The following is a 23,964-nucleotide window of genomic DNA, read 5'->3' as shown; positions in this document are numbered from 1 at the left end:
TACAATAATTGAATAAAACAGCTAAAAATACTAATACTTTAGTGACGATGAACATTTATGAACATTGTATGGATGTGCTGATATGACATTGTACTGATATGCTCACACAAAAATCGCTGCAAAATATTCTTTCCAACAGGTTTTATTGTAGTTTTTGTAATACCGCACATCCAAAACAAGTCAATGGAGTAGGACAAAAACTACGATAAAACCTGTTGGAAAGCATCTTTTGCAGCGATTTTTGTGGGAGCATATCAGCGAACACCCCTGACCACTCGGTGAGTTTCACGTCTTTGTAAACGAAAGTTGAATGCGTTTTAGGAAGGATTATTCAGTGCACCTATGCAGCCATTGTGGAGTTGGAGACCTTTAAGTGTATATTAGTCATATTTCCCTGCTATACCCGATCAAAACAGATCTGTAACCCATTTTTGGATCTCGACCAAAATGAGTATACTGCTAAAAATATGTTTGGGTCAAATCTGGACAAACCCAACCATTGGGGTCTGGGACAATAGCTTGTCCCCCCAGATAACATACCGGTACCTGATTTAAACTAAAATCAAAAAGAGAACACAGAGGAAAATAAGAATAATGAACAGTAAATAATATATAGTAAATAATATGTTGTTTTAAGTTTCAATCACAGTATTTGGTGGACTCAAAACAACTTTTGAGTTGAACAATTACATTTCTGTGATACCAGGACTACATCGTGTAAATTCTCCCAGAAATGTTCAAATTGTTGCTAAATGTATGCCACAGTGCAATAAAGAAAACACTGATCAGAGCGTTTTTTTTGCCCGGCAATGAAAATAATGCGGGTGTGACGGTGGGAGAGAGTTTGGTGGTTTGCTTTCTCATGACAAGATGCTTTGAAAGTCAGTTTGAAAAGTTGAGCAAGGTTTAAAAGCGAGCTGCAGTTTCAGCAGCCCGAGCAAAGCGAATGGAGCCGACCAAGTGCGGAGGGATTACACAGGAACAAAACAAGTCAAGAAGCAGTAAGCATAATGTTAGGAGAACTGCTTATGCGCAGAAACAGTCTGACAGGGCTGTGAGAGGCTGTCACTTACACACAAACACCCAGCAAAGGAGCTTAGAGGAACCTTTAAAAGCATTTCATCCACACCGGCTTGTTTGACTTTGCCACCTCTTTTCATTCTCTCTGCAATAAAAACCTGTTGAAAATGCAGACATTATTGCATAATCACGCCTTGAGTCACAAATCTAGAATACAATATCACTACTGGTAACACACATGACTTTCTAGGTATTCGAACTGTACGATTTAGAAAACAAGACACTCTTTGTATATGGGTAAATGACAAATAAAGACGGCCGGAATGTATTCATGCAGGATTCATTTCTGAAACACTGATAATATTTTCAATAAAGGTTGATTTAATTAATAATATTTTATATTTGTATATATTTACATTAAAATCTGTGGTAAAAGTATGCATACATTTTTACTTTAAGCCTCAAAAAATTATTTTGATATCAATATCAAGTCAAGTCAAGTCAAATTTATTTGTATAGCGCTTTTCATAATACACATGGTTTCAAAGCAGCTTTAAAGAAAATCATGATGTTAATGTTTACAATATCTTAATATCTTTATGCCTTATAAACATTTTTCGACTTGACTCGATTTAAATCTATCTACACATCTTTAAAAACAGTTAAACAGACTTTTACTACTGAATTACAAGCACTATTCTGAGTTTTATGATATCATGACTATGTCAGGAATATAGAGAAACCTCATTACTTGTTAAAAATAATTATAGATAATATAAATTATTAAATATTTGACAATCATGGTGGCACATGACAGTATATTAATATTTTAGCCATCAGTTTGTCCAGCACAACAAACAGAAATATTAAATTAATTACGAAATTGTCTCAAATTACCAAATCTACAGGAATCAAAACTAAGGTGTCAATGTATTTGAGACTGTCTCGAAAAAACACGTAAGTGTGAAAACTTAATCTAGAATTGAGCAAAGTCTGTGAAAAATTAAGTGATATAAATGCTTCAAGAACACCTAATACAGAAACTCATCAGCAAATACAGTGCAGAAGCTTCATGTATAACTCTACAAATCAAACTTATACTGTATAATATTTCTAATACACACTCCTGTTCAAAGGTTTTAGTTTTTGTAAGAAATAAATACTTTGATTCAGAAAGGATGGATTAAATCAATCAAAAAGTGACAGTTAAGACTTTTACATCGCTACTAATTAAATCTTTTTCATATAAAATCTGTTCATTTGAACTTTCAATTCATAGAATCCTGAATAAAATGCATCACAGTTTCCACACAAAAAAAGAAAACCATTTTCAACATTGATAATAATAAGAAATATTCATTATTAGCACAAAATCAGCATATTAGAATGATTTCTGACACTGACGACGGAAGTAATGCTGAAGTATTCAGTTTTACCATCACAGGAATAACTTGCATTTTAAATATTAAAATAACTGTAATAATACTTTACAATATTACAGTTTTTACTGCATTTTTGATCAAACAAATAGCCTTGGTGAGAAGAAACGTCATTAAAAACAATATCCAAACTTTAAAACAGTAGTGTAAATACTAAAATACATAAATCAATGGACATTTCACTGTGCAAAGTGAAAAAAAAATATATATATATGTAATGCTACAGAGTTAAAATGATTAGTTTAATATAAAAATGGCCAAAACCATCCTCAATACAACACAACGACACCTTTCCTCACCCCTCAATGTGCTCTGCTCTCCATGCAAGTAAGATAAAAGGCTTGTGTGCCAAATTTCAATAGCTGTATCAGCCTATTCGGACACTCGCGTATTACCCAGACGAGTCATTATACTTTATATGCCCTTGGCATTAATTGAGAGCTAATGGCATTTCATAGATATCCTTTATTTGACCCCTTTTGTGCTGAGCGGCTTTTGTATATTGCGGAAGCCAGTCCCCCAGAAGCCCCTATTCCACCTGGGTATCTATGCCTGAGGGAGACAGTTGTCCCATAATACCCTTCACAGTGTGTGTGTTCTTAACATACGGGTGGGATTCTTCTGAAGTCGCTCGCACAATCTGTGAAAGGGCAGAGCGAAGTACTCAGGCCCAGAGCCATGCAGAGGAACGCTATAAAATAGTGCTGCAAAACAGAGGCCCACACCACAAAACATTACTTACTGTAGTGGTCATAATTAGTTATTGATCATCGACAGCTAAATTGAAAAATTCACAATCTCATTTCAAACACCCACGGGAGCTTATTCCTAAAGGACTATGAATCAGCCATGTCTATTAAACCTTTGACAAGTATGATCACAGCAAACATTCAGATATTATGCATTGATGAACCAGAGAGAGCAGTTATCATGTAAAGTTGTTACGAAACAGATTCACAAACATGAAGGTCTTTTCAACCACTATCATTATTTATGTGTTCCAATAATTAAAATGATCACAGAAGTACTGGGATAAAAAATTATAGTTTGAATATAAACACTAATGTCTACATCGATCAAAATAGAGCAAATCACCTACTCTGTAAAAAAAATGTTGGTTTAACATAAAAAAGCAAGTTACCTTAAAATTTTGAGTTCATTGTAATTAAAAATTTGAGTTAATACAATGAAGAAGAATGGTTTAATAAACAGAAACTCAAAATAGTATGTTATCTTCACACATTAGTTATCGAAGTTGATTTGACAAAAGATAAAAAAGTTGTGATAACAAATGATGAAAATATATTTTTACAGTGTAGAAAGTAACTTGACGCTTCAAATAAAGACTGTATCATTGACATCGTAAAACCAGTGAGCGTTAAAAATAATAATTTGTCATTGAATCATTCATTCAAAAGATTTTTCATAAACACTGATTCATTATGAAACAAGTCATTGAATCATTCATTCAAACTGATTAAAAAATTATTCATATTAAATACATAAAGCAATTAACATTTTGTCAGAACCTCTACTCAATTATGTTAGTTTTAGTTGTCTATTGAGAATAGTGTGAGAATCATGATCTCTATTTTAAACATAAAAAGTAGTGATTCTCAATTAATCCAGAATCGTGCAGCTCTACTTTGCAGCAACACACACTGAGTGTGTGCTTGTTTTGTTGAACTCCATATGGCATCATTTTATAAACACTGCAATTACTCAGTCCTTCAATTCTTAAACGAATAGTTCCAAAGCTTTAAATTCATTTACTCAACCTCATGTCGTTCAAACCCTCTATTGTTTTGTTTCTTTCAAAGAAAAAAGCAGATGTTAGGCGGGATGTTGTTTACACACTGTGGTTGTTTTCCATACAATGAAAGTGAATGGGGTGTTGTCAAGCTCTAAAAATTATACAAAAAAAAAAGCACAATATGAGAACAATAAAAATATTCTTTATTGTATGAATCACATGCAATATTGCAAATATGATAGGTTTGTGTGTGGAAGAGATCAAAGTACCTATTCACATATGTGATATAACTATTAAATCTAATTTGTAGGATTTGAATATGCACATATACATAAATAAATATGTATGTGACATGCATGTTTGATTGAGCAAATTACACACACATATATATATATATATATATATATATATATATATATATATATATATATATATATATATATATATATATATATATATATATATATATATATATACACACACACACACACATACAATACACCATGTATGTACATATATAAACCATACAGGCTCGGAATGGCATGAGCGTGAATAAATGATTGCAGATCATTTACTCATTTTTAGGTGAACTATCGCTTTCAAAAATATTTAAAAAAATCTCACGACCCCAAACTTCTGAGATATGTGAAGTATGCACACAAGCACATCCGGTATGAGCTTCTTATAACTATTCAAATGTGTTTGGTTAACACTGAGCAATGTGAAAGACTGCAAATTAGCCTTTTAAAATAGACAGGAACCAAGACTTGCAGAAATGTTTGGCAAAACGCTTGACACTTTCACACCTTTATGATTGGAGGGGTTCTCCTTTAAAGGCTTTTAAGTCTTAATCCTGCAAAAAGGCTCCTGCAGAAATTCAAAGGCACGTCGCACATTTGAATATCTCCACAGCTCTGTCCCTCCCCCCTTGAGAGAAGAGCAGATAGCGATATCATGTGCTTTACCTTCGCTGCTGGGCTTTTATTGAAGTGAGGGATAGTGTTGTGATGTCACAGACAGTTCTCATCGAGTGGAATTAGCCGATAGATCAAATCCCTCAACCTCGCGGGAGAAATAACAGCGCACCAACTAATCTGCGGTTGAGATTTTCCTGCAAGACGGAGATTGAGTCTCAACTTGTGATGTGCTGTTAAAAAAAATGTCAGAAATCAAATAGATCCCGTTAATTACACTACACTTAAATTACTTATGCATGGACACGCTGAGTTGATATCTTCAACCATGGATGAAATCCAGCTCATCTGGTTTGGGTAAATGTTTCCAGCAGTCATAACACATTAAACCCATATATTATCTGATTTTTCTGTATGCATGCATTGCAGATAATACATGGGTTTAATGTGTCAATTGGCCCCATTCCAAGTACTCTATTTGTTGAGTCTTCCTCTTGCTATATTATTTCAGATCACCATTGTCTTCTATAGTCATGCAGAGCATAGCATAAAGAATCAATAGTATCTCTACACTGATATTGACAATGACAAAGCAGTACTGTATGTAAAGGTATATTGCAGTGTTTATTCACAAGAAAAGGCCTAGTCAGAGAAAAACCAACCTAATAAGTATCCTGTTAATACTTGCTAGCCCACGGTACTTTGTTTAACGGTTCCGGCAGTTCAGAGAAACCATAAGCTCAATATTTGGACAAACACAAAGCATTTCTCTATACTGATGGTCAAGACTAGCCAGTAAAAAAAACATAATATTATAAAGTGTTAATACATGTTGTGTTCTATTAAAAAAATAATGTTAAAAAAATCTGATAAAAAAATAACGGTAAAGACATAGGGCCCTATTTTAACGATTTTTAACAAAGCGCAAGTAACTTTGTGGGCGGTTCTTGGGCGCTGTTGCTATTCTCCCGGCGGAATAAATGCCTCTTGCGCCCGGCGCAAATCTAAAAGAGGTTGGTCTGAAGTAGCTTCATTATTCATGGGTGTGGTTTGGGCGGAATGGTTTGGCGGAATGCTATTATAACTGCGGATTTGCCAGCGCACGCCAGTAGCGGTTGACAGCCGAGGAGACCGACGTTCTCGTCAGGGCCGTAAAACACAGAGAAGTGACATTGGGGATGATGAGAGAAACCCACCCAAATTAGCTTCGGTTAAACAGGCGTATAATTTGGGTAAGTGTGTAGCCTCATCTAGATTTTATTTATTTTTAAATCTAGATAGATTTTTTTCACATCTTCATGGACACAACAATGATTTCCCTCGTGTGTTAATAATATCATTATTTCCTTGTAATAATGTATGATTTGCACAAATGAAAACTGCTGCGTCTGTTTATATTAGAGAATCAAAGTGTATGCGCGTTAACACGCTACATTATGGCCAAGCACGCGCTCTTTAAATACCATATGACTAACGCGCAATGCGCCACTGTCTTTAGACTGGGTTTTTCCTGGTCAGTGGCGGAATTGCTTTCTAAAACTGGAAAATAGCACCAGAAAACTTTTGCGCCGGAACACGCCTCCTCTTTGCGCTGAACCGCCCCCCGCGAGCACAAGTTCATTCCCTAATTTACCGACGTGCATCTGTGGAGGGAAAAGTCCGCTGTGCGCGGGTGCAAAATAGGAATGATACATGCGTCGGTGTACAAAGTCAATTGCGCTGGGTGCAAGATAGGGCCCATAAATGTAAAAAAAAAATCTATTTCAAATAAATGAAATTGTCTTTCTAATTATCAAATAATCCTGAAAAAAATATATCACTATTTTTCACCAAAATATCAAGCAGCACAACTGTTCAGAACATTGATAATAATAATAATAATTGTTTCTTGAGCATTAAATCGCCATATTAAAATGATTCCTGAAGGACACTGAATACTGCAAAAAATTTAGCTTTGCATTCACAGGTATAAATTACATTTTAAAATATATTACCATAGAAAACAGTTATTGAAAAATTGTAATAAAAGTTCACAATATTAATATATTTTCTTTAAAGTATGCATTTTATGTATTTGTGACCCATTCAAAACATTGGCTGAATTGTGTCTTTACCAAATATATACTATTTCTGCATTTTAATAATGAAATATGCCACAATGGGACATCCATGAACATTTTTGAGTGATGCGCCAAGGAGTCTGTGGATCCGAATTTTGAACCACTTCACTGAAACAGACAATACATCATGCTGATGTCCAAATTAAAGACTCTAAATACTTGTAAATCATGCAAGTCTAACAACACTCTTGAGGAAACTTGGACAAAAATGTATTGTACACACAATACTGCCAGCAGAATCATCTCGAATAAATAGTGAATATTTTATATATCAACCAAATACTCCTGAGGGCAAATAGAAGGACAAAGAATTCAGATTTCCAGATTTGCATACAGTACACTGCACAGAGCTGAGAGGAAACACATGCCTCTTTCCTCAATCTGTGCATCCCCAGAACACAGAACCGTTACTGCTGACTTAGCTGCGCAGATGCTTTGGAAGAGCGAACGGCATCGGCTCAGGAAAGTGTGTCAGGCAAGCATATTTGTTATAGAGAGGGGCAAGCCAAGAGCTATCCTGAACGACAACAACAACAAAAAAGACCCTAGGTGAACCCACAGTCAAAACACAGCCGATGTTTACAGGTTTAAGTCGGTAACTGTCACTCGGGAGTCCATTTCGGAGGCTAAAAAAGACTTCTCAAGCAGCAGGTCACACCTTTCCCCTCACACCCCGCCCCGCTGGGTTCAATCTGGCCATCGCCGCGGTCACAACACTCTGGATCCGAGGCCTTGCCAGGGAGCAGGTGGGAGGGCATCAACAGACACCGAACATGAGACAGAGCTTTTACTAAAAGCTCAAGAGGCTCTAGATTTTATTAGAACGCATTTGCAAGGAAGCGGACATCCTCTCTCTCCTCCTCACAACGCTGCCGATCACTCCCCGTCCGATAAGAGGGGCGAGGCCGCTGAGAAAATGCTGCATCATTCATGGTTGGGTGTCTCCTCGCGTCACGCCATGTGACCCGCTGACACACTCCCATATTGTTGGGGGTTGGGTGCAAAGGCAGGCAGGAGCATGGTAGGAGAACCTGACCAAAGCCTCGTGCCATAGTGACACTCAGCGGATTATGTCTAAATAAAGCCTCAGCACTGCATGAATCACTCTGCTACTGATCCCACTGCTCAATGAGAAAGGGAGTGAGAGAGAGAGAGTGTAAGAAAGCAATGTTAAAAAAAAAAAAAAAAAAAGTCGAGGGAGCGGGAATGTGAAGTGGAGAAGGCGTTCATCACTGGAGTGCCATGGCTTAGCCTAAGAGGCTTGAATAATCAGTGGTTAAGCTGTCAGCCCTGCTCTTGCACCTACCGTGTGCTACAAACTCCTGTGCGCTTTTAATCAAACAAAAACGATGAGATCCAGCCATGCTGCCAAGACAGCGCTATAAGACAGGCCTCAAAGTCTCTTTAAGACTTATCCTGACATATTATATTCCCTGCAATGAACAGGCGCCATATGGCAGATATTTTCTCAAGTCTCTGACGTAAAGACTACACCGAGTCTCGAGTCTTTGAGGTGAGGCGAACAGTTTTCTATTATAGGTTAGTTGTATAAACCTTTTTGAAGGGCAAGCAATTTAGCATATTTTGCTCATCTCTAATTTGGAGTTCAAGCCAAGTCTCAAATCCCTGTGGTAAACGTTACCTATACAATACAGGTTAGTTTAATAAACTTTAATTCATTAATTATGTCGTTCAGTTGAGTCTAGGCCTCAAGTCCAAAGTTTTCAAGTACAGTGTCAAGTTTGAGTGTCAAGTCTGAACAAGAGTCCCTTACAGAGTGTTCTATAAGGTTTTTACAACAGCAAGGATGGCCCACTATAAAAACATTAATATTAAAGTACCCCTGTAGTCAATAATTGTATCCCTTACTCATCCTTCAACACCAAAATGGCATATTTAAGCATTTTTCCTTAAAAAAAAAAAAATATATATATATATATATATATATATTTATGCCCTAAAATAGATTGAATGTAACTAAAACCTTGATTCATTTAGTATACGCTGATATATGAATATGCAAATTAGCCCCGTCTCCACTGACTCACACCAGCTCAGAGATCCACTCAGCGAACTTTACTGAAGTAAACGCCGCACAATGGGTTTGCTCTTTACAACGTCGGACACATAACGATAATGAATATGATTAGCTTTTTGCTTGACTACTTTATCAAACAGCTAATAATGTTGCTAATGTTACACAAACCATGTTCCCGTTCGCCATCTCAGTCTGGCTTCTAAAAATCAGTGATTTTAAACCGCGTTTTTGAGACTGTCTTTAGTTCAGTTTTAAGGAGAAAATACTCAGCAATGGTGTTGACTTATGATTTTGCACATGGTTTGTCTTAAAGCATATTAAATACACCACATAGACATACTATAAACAACATTCAAAACTTGATTTTCACCACAGGGGGGTCTTTATTATTAAATTGAATAAGAATATAATTTTTTTTTTTACATTAATTACAGTAATCATTGTATTAGTATTATTAATTATATTATATATATATTAATAATAATAATAATAATACAAATATACTTTGATATTTAAAGCATTTTTACTTCAATGCTATCAAATAAGGGAAAAAAGCAATGCTTATTCATTAACCTTTTACAGAACATCTCCACTGAGAGATGTGATTTGATCACTGGAAATAAATATATAATATATATAAAAAAATCTATCAAATACAGGGGAAGAAAAATTCCCTAACCTTTTTCAGAACATCTCCACTACATCACTGGAAACAATGAATCAATAAATCTATCAATTAATAATAAAAATAAAAAAATATATATATATATAAATATATATATATATATATATATGTATGTATGGACACATATCTATATATATACACATATATAGATATGTATATATACATATATATGTATATATATATATACACATATATACACTTTTTTTTATTAATTGACTAATTAAATTGACTAATTAATTAATATATAAATTCTAGCAAATTAAAATATATTGCTAAAAAAAGGGGGGGGGGGGGGGGGGGATCATTCCTCTGTGGTACATCAGTAAGAAAATCCATATTGTTGAGCCCTGGATTTTATATTGGGATTTCAATTTAAGTCTCAAGTCAAGGGTCTGAATCTAAGTTGAGTCTCATAATTAATTTGCAACATGCACAACCCGAGTCCAAGTCTCAGAGCAGAGTTCCTTCCTCTGCCATCTAGAAACACAGAGAACAGCACAAGGTAACTATGTACATTCGGTGTATAGCATGGACTTCATGACTGATTAAAATGGTTCACTGACAGATTAACAACAGGATGACCTGACTTAATCAAACCTCCAGCCGCATCAGTAGCGTACATGACCCACGGATCTGCAAATTCAGACAAGCCTGCAATGTTTCCCTAACCTTTTCCAGAACATCTTCTCCACTACATCACTGGAAACAATAAAAATAGCCGCGCCATCCAGCCAAGCATTAAGAACGACGGCAGCGGGTGGTCCAGGGCCGGTTCGACTCACTCTCACCCCCCCTCCATCTTCCTGGGTCCTGATTGATCTCACGGCCCATCGGCGGGTTAAATTACACTGCAGAGTGGCTTTGCGGAGAGACAAAGGGCCCAGGATTTCACAGGCCATAATTCTTTCCGGGCCTTAACTTTGAAAAGGTGCAGCATTCAATTTCAGCCCTCGGCAACACTTTGCATTCGCTTATGAGTTATGACACAGCCATGACGTTTTTAACTTACTATACGACCATGCTGAGGAGACCTGCGTTCCAATCAGGCCGAAGGGAGGATGGGGGGAAAAAACATTCTCTGTCAGCACCGAGTATCAGTAATAGCGACATGTAATAGAGTAAATAAAAGTGGCCCATCTTCTGGCTCAAGCTAAAGACGAGTTGGCTTCTTTCCACATCCTACTTGCCGAAAGCATTGAAGTCAAGTCGGAAATGAAATGATTTACATGTACATTCATGTTTGGATCTCAGTCCAAAATGACATCCAGGCTCCCATAGTTTCCTGGCACATAGGGAATGGAGAGGAAGCCCAGGGAATGGCAGAGGCCTTTTGATACTGCAACTCTGCCGAACCAGCAACTCGGAAGCCAGGACAGCATGAGATCCGGAGAAAGAAAAAAAAAAAACAGCCAAAGCACAAAAAGACCAGCTGCTTCGAGATCATGGGCGTCAGCGAAAAAAAAAAAAAAGTCTTGTTAGAGAGAATATAATTGAACTTGTCTGGCAAGTAATAGCTTTCCCTAAAACTTAATGCATCCGTTTCATGTTGATGAAAATATACAGTGAGGTAAATATGCAACTGAAACTAATCTAAAGTGGTTTAAGAGATATAAGTCCTCATCGATGACATTTGCAATTTACTCTAGCTTAAGAATCTGCCCATATTTATAATCATACTATATGTGAGAAGCACAGCTTTCCAAGCCAACAGCTAAAAAAGGCACCATGCTAAAATGTAAATCCGGATTGCCTGACAGGAACATTTCAAAACACTCAAACTGTCAGTAAAACAACCTCCAAATCTAAGAACACACTAGATCTAAAAGTCACAGTTCTTTATAAGTCAAGCATTAAGGCACGTCTCACTTCTCAGGAGGTACCGCTATTTGTGTAATGATTTAGAAATAATATAAAATCAGCAATATGAAACCGCTGAGTTGTTTTAGAGTAAACAAGAGGGGCATCTAAAAGTCAATGGCAATGTCATTGAAATTTCCTTTCTAATATTATGTAAGGTTCAATTAATTTCTCGATTAGCATAAAATATGCTATTTGCATCTTAGGATTGTGATGTGATCCACTTCACAAGGACTGCAGGACACGAGATGCTATGTAACTTGACAAATCAATGCTCAGATAAATAAAAACAAAATCTTTCAGACCTTCTATGTTCCTATAACACATCTGTGTTAATTGAAGATCCGTTTTTGTTTGAATCATTCCTTCTTTATTCCATATTTGGAAACAAGCCAACAAGGCGGCAAAGGAATAATGGTGTTAATTAAGACACCTGTTCTTCTGTGAATTTACTCGTTGCTTCCAATAACCCCAGATAATAATAAATGCTCAACATTTAAAAATTGCTTAATAAAGAGAATATACAAAAGGTATGATGTGCTTGTAAACAGACGGTAGTGCTGTTAATCAAATTGATTGGAAATGTCTTTACTATTGGCCAACTGTTAAAGTGCTGGAGACAAGTTCAAGCTCTGTCAAACCATGGGCCGGTATTGATGTTTGCACCACTTCAATCTCACACAGCACCCATTCACATCGAAGCACTGAAATGGATGAAGACCTAAGCAGTTTTTGTCTGCTGTGCTCTGTAGAATTAGACCTGAATCATACCCTAAGCAAGTATATTAACGCTAATGCTTCTAGCTACTTGATTTCACACACGAGTGCATCCTGGATTGCAAGTCCAAACTTCTACGGTCAGTTTTCTCCTTCAGGTCAACCACTGTCATGACAGAGCAATAGTTTCTTGTAGAATTGTGTTAACAAACAACTTTTTGTCTTCTCTCTATTCTGATAGTAAGACGATTAAAAATACAGTTTAAAGGAATAGTTTACCCCAAAAATGTCATTATTTACTCACCCTTATGTTTTCTCAAACCTGTATGACTTTCTTATGTGGAGCACAAAAGAAGATATGGAGAATGGTGGTCTTTCTATTGTAAAAACACAAGATATTTCTCAAAATATATGTTGTGCTCCACAGAGGAAAGACAGGCATACAGGTTTGGAACAACATGAGGGTGAGTAAATGATGACAGAATATTAATTTTGGTACGAATTATCCATTTAATAGCTAAATAATTTGAAGGTAACACTATCGTTACACTTTTCGGGTACTGAAATTTATTTCTGCCAAACTTGCTCAAATATAGACGTTAAAGGTGGAATGTGTAATTTCCACGGCACTGATGTCAACAAACATTTTGTTTTAAAAGCTTCCGAAAACACTCCTATTAAACAGATCATCCCGCCCCAAACTAACGTCATTGGTTGAAAAAACTTGTTTAAAATGTTTGAAATGTTCAAAGTTTGGCGTTTACACTTTTTCCGAGAAATCAAACTACGAATGGCTTACCATAGGTATTTTAGCATCATTTTTTTTTTTGTATTTTCAAACATGTTTAAACTATCCACAGCAAAGCACAAAACTTAAAACATGTCGACCAAGCATTTGTGTAATGCATGGAGTATGTTTCTGGCCTTACTGACCATATTGAATGTTTGAATACCTTGTTTGAATCGGTCAGTCCAGTAGTAACATCATGACATTGGTAATCCTAGAGCTGCAAAACCATCTGTAAGTTTACTTGAAACACTTCAGCATTAAAGAATTCTGACACACAGAAAATAAACTGCTGCAGGGGTCAAGGACAACACAGAGGAAACGTGTGAAGCTAAAGTACACACTGGGTTTGTGGCACGGAGCATCGGTTTCCCAGCATAGCCGGTGGGCATTACATCGCTTCAGATAAAGTCTTAGATGGTGGTGAGCACTCTGTGTGAACTGAGTTTGGGCTCGAAAACAGTGACCTCACAGATTCTAATCCCTCATCCCTCTTTGCACGCTTCCCTCTGAGAGGAACTGCCAGAGGGGAAAACTTGAAAGCTAAAGAGAGTGAGGGAGGGTGCGTGAGAAAGAGCGTGTGTGAGAAACAGAGACCAAATGACATGCGAAGAGGAAAGAGTGTACAGAATCAGAACAAAAAGCACAACAAAAGTCAGAGTTAGGTGCTGGCTTACCTGCACACAGTTCACAAGATGGGACGGTGAAGTGAGGATAGTCAAAGGGGTTGTGGGAGGAGGGTCCGGGCGGGTTGATCCAGCCGCTGACGGGTGGTCCGGGAGGGAGGAAGGAAGGATGGAGTGACAGGGAGCAGGGAGACGGGGAGGCCAGAGGGGGGATATGAAGCACTAGTCCTCTGTCTTTCTCTCTTTATCCCTCTGGCACAGAGGCATAGAGGCAGACACCAGTACCTGCAGCCACTCAAATAATAGGAGAGAAAAGAGTGCTCACATCCACACACGCTCCAGCACAGAGAGGAAAGAGAGAACGCCCCTCCCACTCCCTTCCAGGACCCAATCGCACACAGACTTCACCGGCAACGAATAGGAGCGCAGGCAGCCGGTGCCATGCCCTAGCCAATAAGTGCAATTGCTCATACCCAGTTGGAATAATTAGTCCGAGAGCAGCTTCCCTTCTGAAGGACAGACAAACGGGCGCACTTACCCAATAAGTGTGATTTAAGACCGCATCCGACATTAGAGTAATTAGATTGTGCCGCACTTAACCTAGCAGAATAACGGTGCATGCTCCACTGCAGAGGCGCAGGCTACACGGGAAGGGCTTTGGAAAGGTGCAATGATGTTAAGTAGGCAGAAATAATGCTTATGTGTAGGAGAAGGAATAGGAACTCTTACCACTGTGATCAATGTGTATTATCATCGCACTGTGACACTTCCAGGCTTACAGGTGCAACAAAAAAAAAATGTAATGCACAAGAATTTAAAATGTTGGGCAAACAAATCCTTATGAATTCATGCGATAATTAATTTGTTTCTTGTTATGCATATTGTCCCATATTGTAAACTTGTAGTACCATTCAAAAGTTTAGGGTCAGTATGATTTTTTTTATGAAACGGACACTTTAGTTCAGCAAGGACGCTTTTGTTTGATATAAATATTTGTTTTACTTTTCGTAAAATTTTCTTTTCGTAAATCACAATTTATAGTAAATAAAAAATATTACGAAAGGTTTTCATTTAAAATAAATTCTGTTCTTTTCAACTTTCTATTATTCAAAGAATCCTGGAAAAAAATATCATGGATTCTACAAAAATATTAAGCAGCAGCAACATTGATAAGTAATCATGAGCACCAAATCCCCAGCTTATAATGATTTCTGAAGGATCGTGTGACACTATGAGTAATGATGCTCAGCTTTGCCATCACAGGAATAAATCGCATCTTAAAACAAACAAAAAAGATGTTTTATTGCAATGATAACAATATCACTATATTATTTTTACTGTATTTTTGATCAAATAAATGCAGCCTAGGTGAGCATAAGAGACTTATTTCACAAAAAAAATCGGTTGTGTAGTTCCTATATTTATATTAGTGCTGGGCAATGATTAATTGCGATTAATCGCTTCCAAAATAAAAGTGTGTGATTACATGATATGTGTACTGTGTATAATTATTTTGTATATATATATAAATATAATTTATACATATAAATTATGCATTAATACAGTATATACATGCAAATATGTCTTAAATATAACATGCATATGTGTGTTTATATATACAAAACTATACACAGTACACACACACACACACACGTGACCCTGAATCACAACCAGTCATAAGTCGCATGAGTATGTTTGTGGCAATAGCCAACAATACATTGTATGGGTCAAAATTATCGATTTTTCTTTTATGTCAAAAATAATTAGGATATTAAGTAAAGATCATGTTCCATGAAGATATTTAGTAAATTTGCTACTGTAAATATATAAAACATTTATTTTTGTGAGTGAATGCAGATTTTCAGATTCCAGATTTTCAAAAAGTTGTATCTCGGCCAAATATTGTCCTATCCTAACAAACCATACATCAATGTAAAGCTTATTTATTCAGCTTTTAGATGATGTATAGCCTACAAAAAGTGTCACATATTATGTAAACACAAACTTTTATTTTGGATGCGATTAATCATTGTCCAGCACTAATTTATATATTATGTACCGTAAATAATATAATTATAACATAATAAATAAAATACAATATAATATATAATATAATATAATATAATGCATAAAGATGACATTACATTTTTAATTGGCTATAAAAAAAATATAGAGTCGGAATGCAACTCATTTCATAAAGACCTTTTTCTGTTTTCCAGATCGATATTCTGGCTCAGGTCTAGGCTTGAGAAATGATCAATGGCGAACTGTTAGGATGAAGAATGAAAAGCACATCGGCCAGCACCATCCCCTTCACAGCAGGAAGGACCGATGTTGGGACGAGAGCCTTAATGATGTCCTATTAACAACTGCAAAAAAGGGACCTCTACATGCTTTCAGGATGACAGGACGGCGCTCAAAGTGGCGAAACTTCTCTTAGCACCCGATTCTACTGACATCCAAGTGACGAGGCATTATTTCAGGGTCAGGGCTCCCGAGCCGCTCTCACTTTCTCAGAAGAATACGCACTTCTGCTCAGTGAATCTTATGCAGCGGTGAAATCGATGCACTTATCGATACCGTGCATCATAACATGAGCCGATATGCAAAGCATGAGCAAGCACAAACCTATGATGATTCAGCAGGGGTTCCAAACACAGCCCTCCCAGATATCAGCGTGCCAGTATTTACGAGTAAAGCAGCTTAAGCATGAAGCGGACAGCGGCGGTGAAATGTGCTATAGACTCTGGCACGCTACAGAGCGTAGGGTTTCCTCCAAGAGGACTGGCTGGGAGAGAAGGGCCCATAAAAAATGCATGAGCAACAGGAGGAGATGTCACATCAGATATGTTTCCAGCTGCAGAGATGCCGGTGTGTGGAGACCCTTAAGAGTGAAAGGTACAAGTGAACTCAGGTCTAAGAGGAGAGAAGTACGGGGGGAAAGCACTTAACTTCCGCTGCTAAACCTGCCAAAACCATTTCTGCGATGTGCCAGCAATAACAGAGATTTAGACATAAATCCGTTGATACACAAGAGATTTAATGGCTTATGTATGGCTTGATGTGTAAATATCCACAATCGCTCTAAAAACAACTAGCATTTATTCAGCCTGCATGGCTGTCCTCACACTTACTGCCCCACAGTGATTTACATTTAGTCTGAGACACAGATCTGTTTCATTATAAACACATTTACAACAACGGGGTTTTGAGAGCAAGGCATACCACTGCCTTAGTCTACAATTTCAGAAAAGATATCTCATCAAATATTCATTAATTCTGGGGTACAATCATGCTTTAAATGTCATGCTTAGCAGGGGAGAAGGGCTCCGCTTAGGCAAGAGGATTTATAACATGTTGCATTTATAAGTGGATGTCATTATACTGGGGTTTGAGGTCTTTAAACACTGACGGACAATAAAAACAAACAAATGTATTCATCAAGCACAAGTAAATTGAGGTTTTGTGTTGTTTAAAATAGAGCAAATAATTAGTTATTGGCCTGTGACATATTTATATATATATATAGCCTATATATATATATATCCAACTCAGGCTCATTGGAAAAACGTGCCTGTGAAGAAATTTCTACATTTATATTTATGCATTTAATAGGGGCTTTTATCCAAAGTTTGGATATCCAAAGTGTTACTGCATTTTTAAAGAGAAATGTCCAGTGAGTTGTGCTAAAAACACAGATGAACAGAGGTTTATGTCGCTGTAGTTCTGAAATTAAATCTCCAGGGAGTGCACGGCACTAAAAGGGTTCATGCGTTTGAAATAACTTATCACCAGATTCATAAACCCTACATTAAACCTAAACAAAAGTGCCAACAAATGCAAATGTGAGATAAAAAAAACGCATTTGCTCAACCAACCATGTCAGTTTAGCTTGCTTCTAAAAGTCTTTAATCTGTTTTATCGTAACTCGTATCCGAATATTGAGCAAGTGCAATGATGTAGGTGAGCTACCAAGCAACTTTACTAGATCAGAAAAGTCATAGTAAAGATATAGCTGATTATGTGATGCAAACTTTAAAATGTAATTGTTTACAAATCACAAATTTACCATGCAAAGGTGTTTTAAGGTCATAACATAGTATTTTGAAAAGAATCAAAAATAAGTCTGTATTGACTGATTATCTGCCCTGTAATCATAATGTGTGTGAACACGTAAAAGTTGTGGTGTTTTACTGCTACAGTATATAGTGTTCATTTCCGCTGCATGGGAACTGCAATTGTATAGGTACGTTTTTACAAATATATAGGTACACTCAAAAAGAAAAGCCTGTTTTTAAGATTTGCTCATTTCAATTGAAAAGTACAATTCCATCAAATTGAATTAAATCATCATTATATATTATTCAAATTATGAATTAAGAGTTTTGAATGAGTAAAATAAACTAGAGATGTATATAATAATTTTTTTTATAAATCTTAATGGAACAGTGAATGCACCATTTCAGTTTATGTAATTCGTATTTAAAAAATAATAATGATTATGAATACAAATCATGAATAGTACGATAGTACAATTAACTCAAATCATCTCAAAAGATGAGGGGAAATTTAATTCCTAATGAGATGACTGCTTTAATGATGCATTTAAAATACATTTTCATGGTCGGTAAAAATATTTATGGATTGTAAATCGTCTCAGTTCATTTTGGACCCAGCTCATATGATTTAGTAAACTTCAAAATCTGTAGATCGCAATGACTACGATATCATGGCTAGCCTAGTTCAACAAATAAGCCAATATTTAGCTTGACATCATTATGAGTAATAGGGGCTATCATATTTCCATAGTCATTCGTCTGACGTCTCTTTTAAGCTGCATCTGATTGACAGTTTTGGCAGCTTCATATGCAGAGACGAGAGAGCAAGATAGTAAATGAAGCAGCAGCATAAACCACCTCCATAAAACGAACAGCGTTCATCGCAGAGCATCTTCGTTTCAGTGACTCACAAAGACAGCATAAACACAGCACGTCTAACAGACATGGCTTTGCCTCCGCTACCAATGTAATTAAAGGCAACATCTTGTCCCGCTCTCGTATCATTACCGTCTGTAGACCATTTGGATGAGCTTTGTTATTACTTACTTGCTGCTAAATATAGATTTCCTGTGCCAGCGCTAGAGATTGCAGTCAGCTGCAGATTGTTCTTCGTGTTTGCAGTCACAAAGACTAACGTGGATACTATATAGACAGGGGTTCAACAAGCTCTTTTGTATATGTCACCCTTTTTTTGAGTGTGTGTGAGTGAGTGCGTGTGTGTGTGTGTGTGTGTGTGTGTGAGTGAGAGGGGGGGGGGGGGGGGGGGTTCACTATAAAAGGCTGATTACAATGAAAAGAATGTCAAGGTTTATATTTAAATAATCTAGTGCTGTATTAACAGATTAGCTTATGCTAAAAGTAAATGCATGAGTATATATATATATATATAAAATAACATGCATGGATGTACATATACTGTATAAGAATTAGGTAGTGAACAAACTTCATGAGGTGCAGCTTTTCTTTCACTATACAGTCCAAAAACATCCATACAAAAAAAAAAAAAAAAATCATATTTAGGTACAATATATATTTATCTACAAAAGCATTCCATCTTAACCCTGTAGATCAAAAGGGTTTTAAGGTTATGACTAATGAGAAACATTCATTTAATCACGTTGTTTTAAACTGTGAAAAGTAAAACTAGGGCTAGTTGTCAGGTTAGGTAGGCTATACGTTTTACATTACTGTATAGTCATACACCTTTTATTTTTTAAGATGCAAAACGTTATTGAAGAACATTTAAACTACGTTTGCCCAGGACAATAATTACAGGGCATGATGTCACAGCTCATGGGGTAAGTAAGTTGTCACCCAACATAAGCTTTTCCGCATAATATGTAAAACAATTGTCAACAAAATAATTAAATGAAACACAAAAAATTTTAAAATGTAACATTGAAAAGTATCAAAGCAGGCCAACAAATATTTGTAATTAATAAATTGCATAAAATTGGGCAACATTTTGTCTCAGACTTGACAACTTACCCCAGCCTTACATTTAGAATAAATAGGACATTTTACTTTTGATTAACTATGTATTTGATAACAACACACAAACCCAGAGCTAGAGAAGATACGCATTTGTGTAACTGGATTTTTGAACCATATAGTGTATACGACGTAATGAAGTAGCCTAAAATCTCTGCCACTCGACCCGTCACCGTTATATGCGCCTGCCTCGGGACCCGTCACGGATGCGCTTGCCTCGGCACCTTACACAATATATAAGGTGTTTTTTAAACAAAATGCAGCGCGTATCCCCTGTAGCTCCCGACGCGCGCTCCATTATGAACAAAAAAGGGAATAAAATGTAAGATAAGATGGCAAATAGATAAATAAGAACAGGATTGCACTGTCTGTTTGCACATGTGCATCAATCGGAGTGTCTGGTACATGTAAACAGTGAGAGATCTTGAGGCAGGCGTAGGGCTAGGCGATAAAACGATAACGATAATTATCGCGATATAATTGTTCTTGATAAAACGATAACGATAATTATCGCGATATAATTGTTCTCGATAAAACGATATCACGAGTTCTATAAATGTTCGATAATGTTTATGCGCCAAAAGCGGAACTTAACTCATTTGAACCGCGCGCGCCACACGGACCATTTATCCGCTCGGCTCAAAATCCAAACGGCAGCGCGAGCGCGAGCTCACTCGAGCAGACGCGTTTACTCTGATCGCTCTCGGTCACGAGATACAGTGAGAAACGCTAGAATTCAGCGAAGAACACAAATGTCTCAGTGATTTAAACCAGTTTAAAGGCAGATGAAACGGCGCTGACGAACAGGAGAAACACTGTGAGCAACGATACAGTCAGAAGGCTTTTCCGTCTACACATTCCCATCATTTACCACCGATTTACTGTAACGTTAGCCTAGTAATATTAACTACACAATGAAATGTGGGATATACATATTGAATTGTATTATATTATCAATGTAAACAATGTATTAAAGGACTAATGGAATATAATTACAGTATTTAATAATGTATTTATTTAGGCTACTGGTTTTCATACAAATACCATAGAAACCATAAAGTAACATGTTGCCATGATAGTGAGGTGCTGTAGGCTATGCCCGGTTTTATCTGTGATTATCATGATCTAAATGCATGATGCTGGATGACCAATTGTTCATTTTAATAAAACTCAAACAGTCATAATATTACATTTTACCAAATAAAAATGAGCACATGCAGAAACTAAGAAATATTTTTTTTCTATTAAGATATTTATTTTGTTAAGGAAAAAATGTCAAATGTTTGAATGTTTCTACCTCAGATTTGTGAATGTTCACCTGTTTGGCAAGTGTTTGTCATGATGTGCTCTGACAATAAAGAGTAGGCTAGTTTAAAACCACAATTAACGCTCTGGTTTCTTTTTGCTCCTAACTTTCACTTAGGAGCAAAAATCTGCCTTTAAACTTGAAAGAAATAAAGATTTGACATTTATCGTGATAATTATCGATATCGATTGATATTAAAAAAATATATATCGTGATACAATTTTTTGCCCATTTCGCCCAGCCCTAGGCAGGTGACTTGACGCACGCTCCATTATGGACAAAAAGAGGGAATAAAATTTAAGATAGCAAATAAGAGCAGTATTTTATTGTCGGTTTGCACATGTGCATCAATCGGAGTGTCTGGTAGGCTACATGTAAACAGTGAGAGATCTTGAGGCAGGCGCAACTCTAGGTTGTGGCTGGCGCGACGCATAAGTTAGTAGTTGTCAAGACTCGTGCTCCGGATTAAAACGGCGGAAAAAATATAAAGGTGGCAAATAGGTAGGATTTAACGCAACTGTGACGGGCAGGCGCATAATTGCGACGGGTCGAGTGGCAGCTGCCCCTAGCAGTGACGGGTTGAGTGGCAGGTCGAGTGGCAGCTCCCCCTGCCATGCAGAGATTGTACCCTGACTGCTAGGCTACTAGCCAATAATAACAGCAAAATTGATTAATAGATAATTAAAAGAAAATACCTGTATATTCCAGACGAACCTCCAACAGAGAGATGGAGAAGATACTAAATGTAACAGGTCAGGTGCCATGGGGTTGATGAAAACGTCCCTGGCCGAAAATGTTACATTCGCCAGTCTACCAGGTGACAGGCAACAGAGTTCGACAGTTGATCGCGAGAGAGAAAGAAAAGGCTCTTGCTGATTGTCAAGGCAGAGCTGCTGCAGTCAATGAATGAACCTAGAAGCAGATTTTGGCAAATCAAATGCTTTTCTGCTAATTCATAAATAATTAAAAATATGGGGCCTATATTTTTTTTTACCTGATAATCTTCATCGTTTAGCGGTGGTCACTTCCTTTTGGTTTACGTCACGGCCAGTTTACTGATTAGATCAAAATGTAAATATCCATTGCTACTACAATTTGCTAGTAATCAGACTTGCCATAGCCTGTCAACTTTACAGTTTCCAAACTAAATTACATAAATCTTGAGATATATATATAAAAAAGGCACAATTAAGAATGACAAGTAAAGAATAGAGAGTTAAATAAATGAGCAATATCACATAGCAGCCGTGCGATATCGCTCTATATCAGCATGGCTGCTGTGATTCGGTCCGTAGACACAAGGCTGCACGTGCAAGACGATCGCAGCAGAATCACAGAGCCACACTGATATAAAGCCATATCGCACGGCCACGAGTGTGATATTGCATTTATACAACAGTTCAATGTCACAAGTGTGAAAATAAATAAGAAACAACAACGGAGTCTTTAAAACCACTCTTTTGTGCGGAACTACTTCCTTCCGCCACGGATTCTAAATCTCAAGTTAACGTTAACAGTTGAGCCCAAGCTTCCATTACTAATTCTAAAACTTTAAAACTAGCAATGAACGGTGAATTGCTTCATTGAAGCTTAATGTATTATGTAGAGTAGATGAGAGAGAGATCAAAAGAGAGTGCATTACCTGCATCTAACGTTAGCTGATATTCTTCAGGTCAATCTTACATTCATAATCACTAAATTAGTTTGAATATACACTGAGGAAAGCGATATCTTTGTCTTTGTTCTAATTAACAGTTAAGGGGATTTCCCATGACTAGTCAACGCATTTGTAAGTTTAGTCTAATAAGGCGTTGTTTACAACCTTGTTTCAGTCTCTTATGTAAAGTCTTACTGACTCACTCATAAAGACAGCCTTTACTGCCATCTAACGGCGCAATAATGTAACTTTCGCTGAAGTTGAAATTACAATCACACGGGCTCTTTCTCAATACCAAATATGGCATGCTATTTAAAATATTATTAATTAAAAAAATTATATATATATATATATATATATATATATATATATATATATATATATATATATATATATATATATAAAAAATTAGCCATTGTAAAAGTATAAGAAGTTTGTACAATAGGAAATAAACAAGTAACAGTTTAGTCAAGTACAAAAGCAGTGCGAGTATTGCACTGGTCACTCAGGTGGCCTGGTTCTATTTTGGGGGAAGAATTGTGCAGATCACAACAAAAACAACAACAGTTAATCATAAAGACAGCCATGCTGCTGATCTCCTGCAGAGTTCCTGTTGTCATCCTGCAGTGTGACGATCCATACTCCATCTCAGACCATTTAAAACACTACTCTTTGACAGGCATGACATTTTATTCATTTTTGGCACATCATTTTGCTTACTTTTTGCTTAATCAATTTTCTCAAATGCCCATGGGTTATTTTACCACAGGCTTGGTCCACCTGACTGAAATCCTTGCAAAGGACCTTTAAGTCCTGAGATACAAAAGAGGCCGCTTCACCAGCTTCCTGTCAGCAGTCTCTGATTTGTGCCTTGAGGCCCTCTCAAGGCCACATCGCTAAATCCTATTGAACAGGCTGTAAAACCCTTCAGGCGGACAGGGAATCAGTGCAATAGGCACTGAGGAGGGACTGCAATGTCATCAAAGGGGCACGCT

The 23,964-nt window shown here is 36.9% G+C and overlaps 1 protein-coding gene across 13 annotated transcripts in view; it reads right to left on the bottom strand.

Annotated features, from left to right (window-relative positions):
* Window positions 1-23,253, bottom strand: part of pcbp3 (poly(rC) binding protein 3) — a 93,628-nt gene extending 70,375 nt beyond the window's left edge. For 7 of the 13 annotated variants that reach the window (XM_079619684.1, XM_079619700.1, XM_079619698.1 and 4 more), the window contains exons 1-4: window positions 22,955-23,253; window positions 22,307-22,367; window positions 22,008-22,224; window positions 14,008-14,250 (exon numbers count right to left, since the gene is read on the bottom strand). The gene's annotated coding sequence lies outside the window, so the exon portion shown is untranslated. Of the gene's footprint in view, window positions 1-14,007; window positions 14,302-22,007; window positions 22,225-22,306; window positions 22,368-22,954 lie in introns of those variants that run through there. The other 6 variants (XM_079619694.1, XM_079619699.1, XM_079619687.1 and 3 more) reach the window with 3 other exon arrangements.
* Window positions 23,254-23,964: the final 711 nt, after the last annotated feature.

Source organism: Phoxinus phoxinus (genome assembly GCF_949152265.1).
Source record: "Phoxinus phoxinus genome assembly, chromosome: 7".
Taxonomy (NCBI): domain Eukaryota; kingdom Metazoa; phylum Chordata; class Actinopteri; order Cypriniformes; family Leuciscidae; genus Phoxinus; species Phoxinus phoxinus.
Note: the sequence above shows the minus strand (reverse complement) of the source record. Positions and strands in the feature narration are given on the sequence as shown.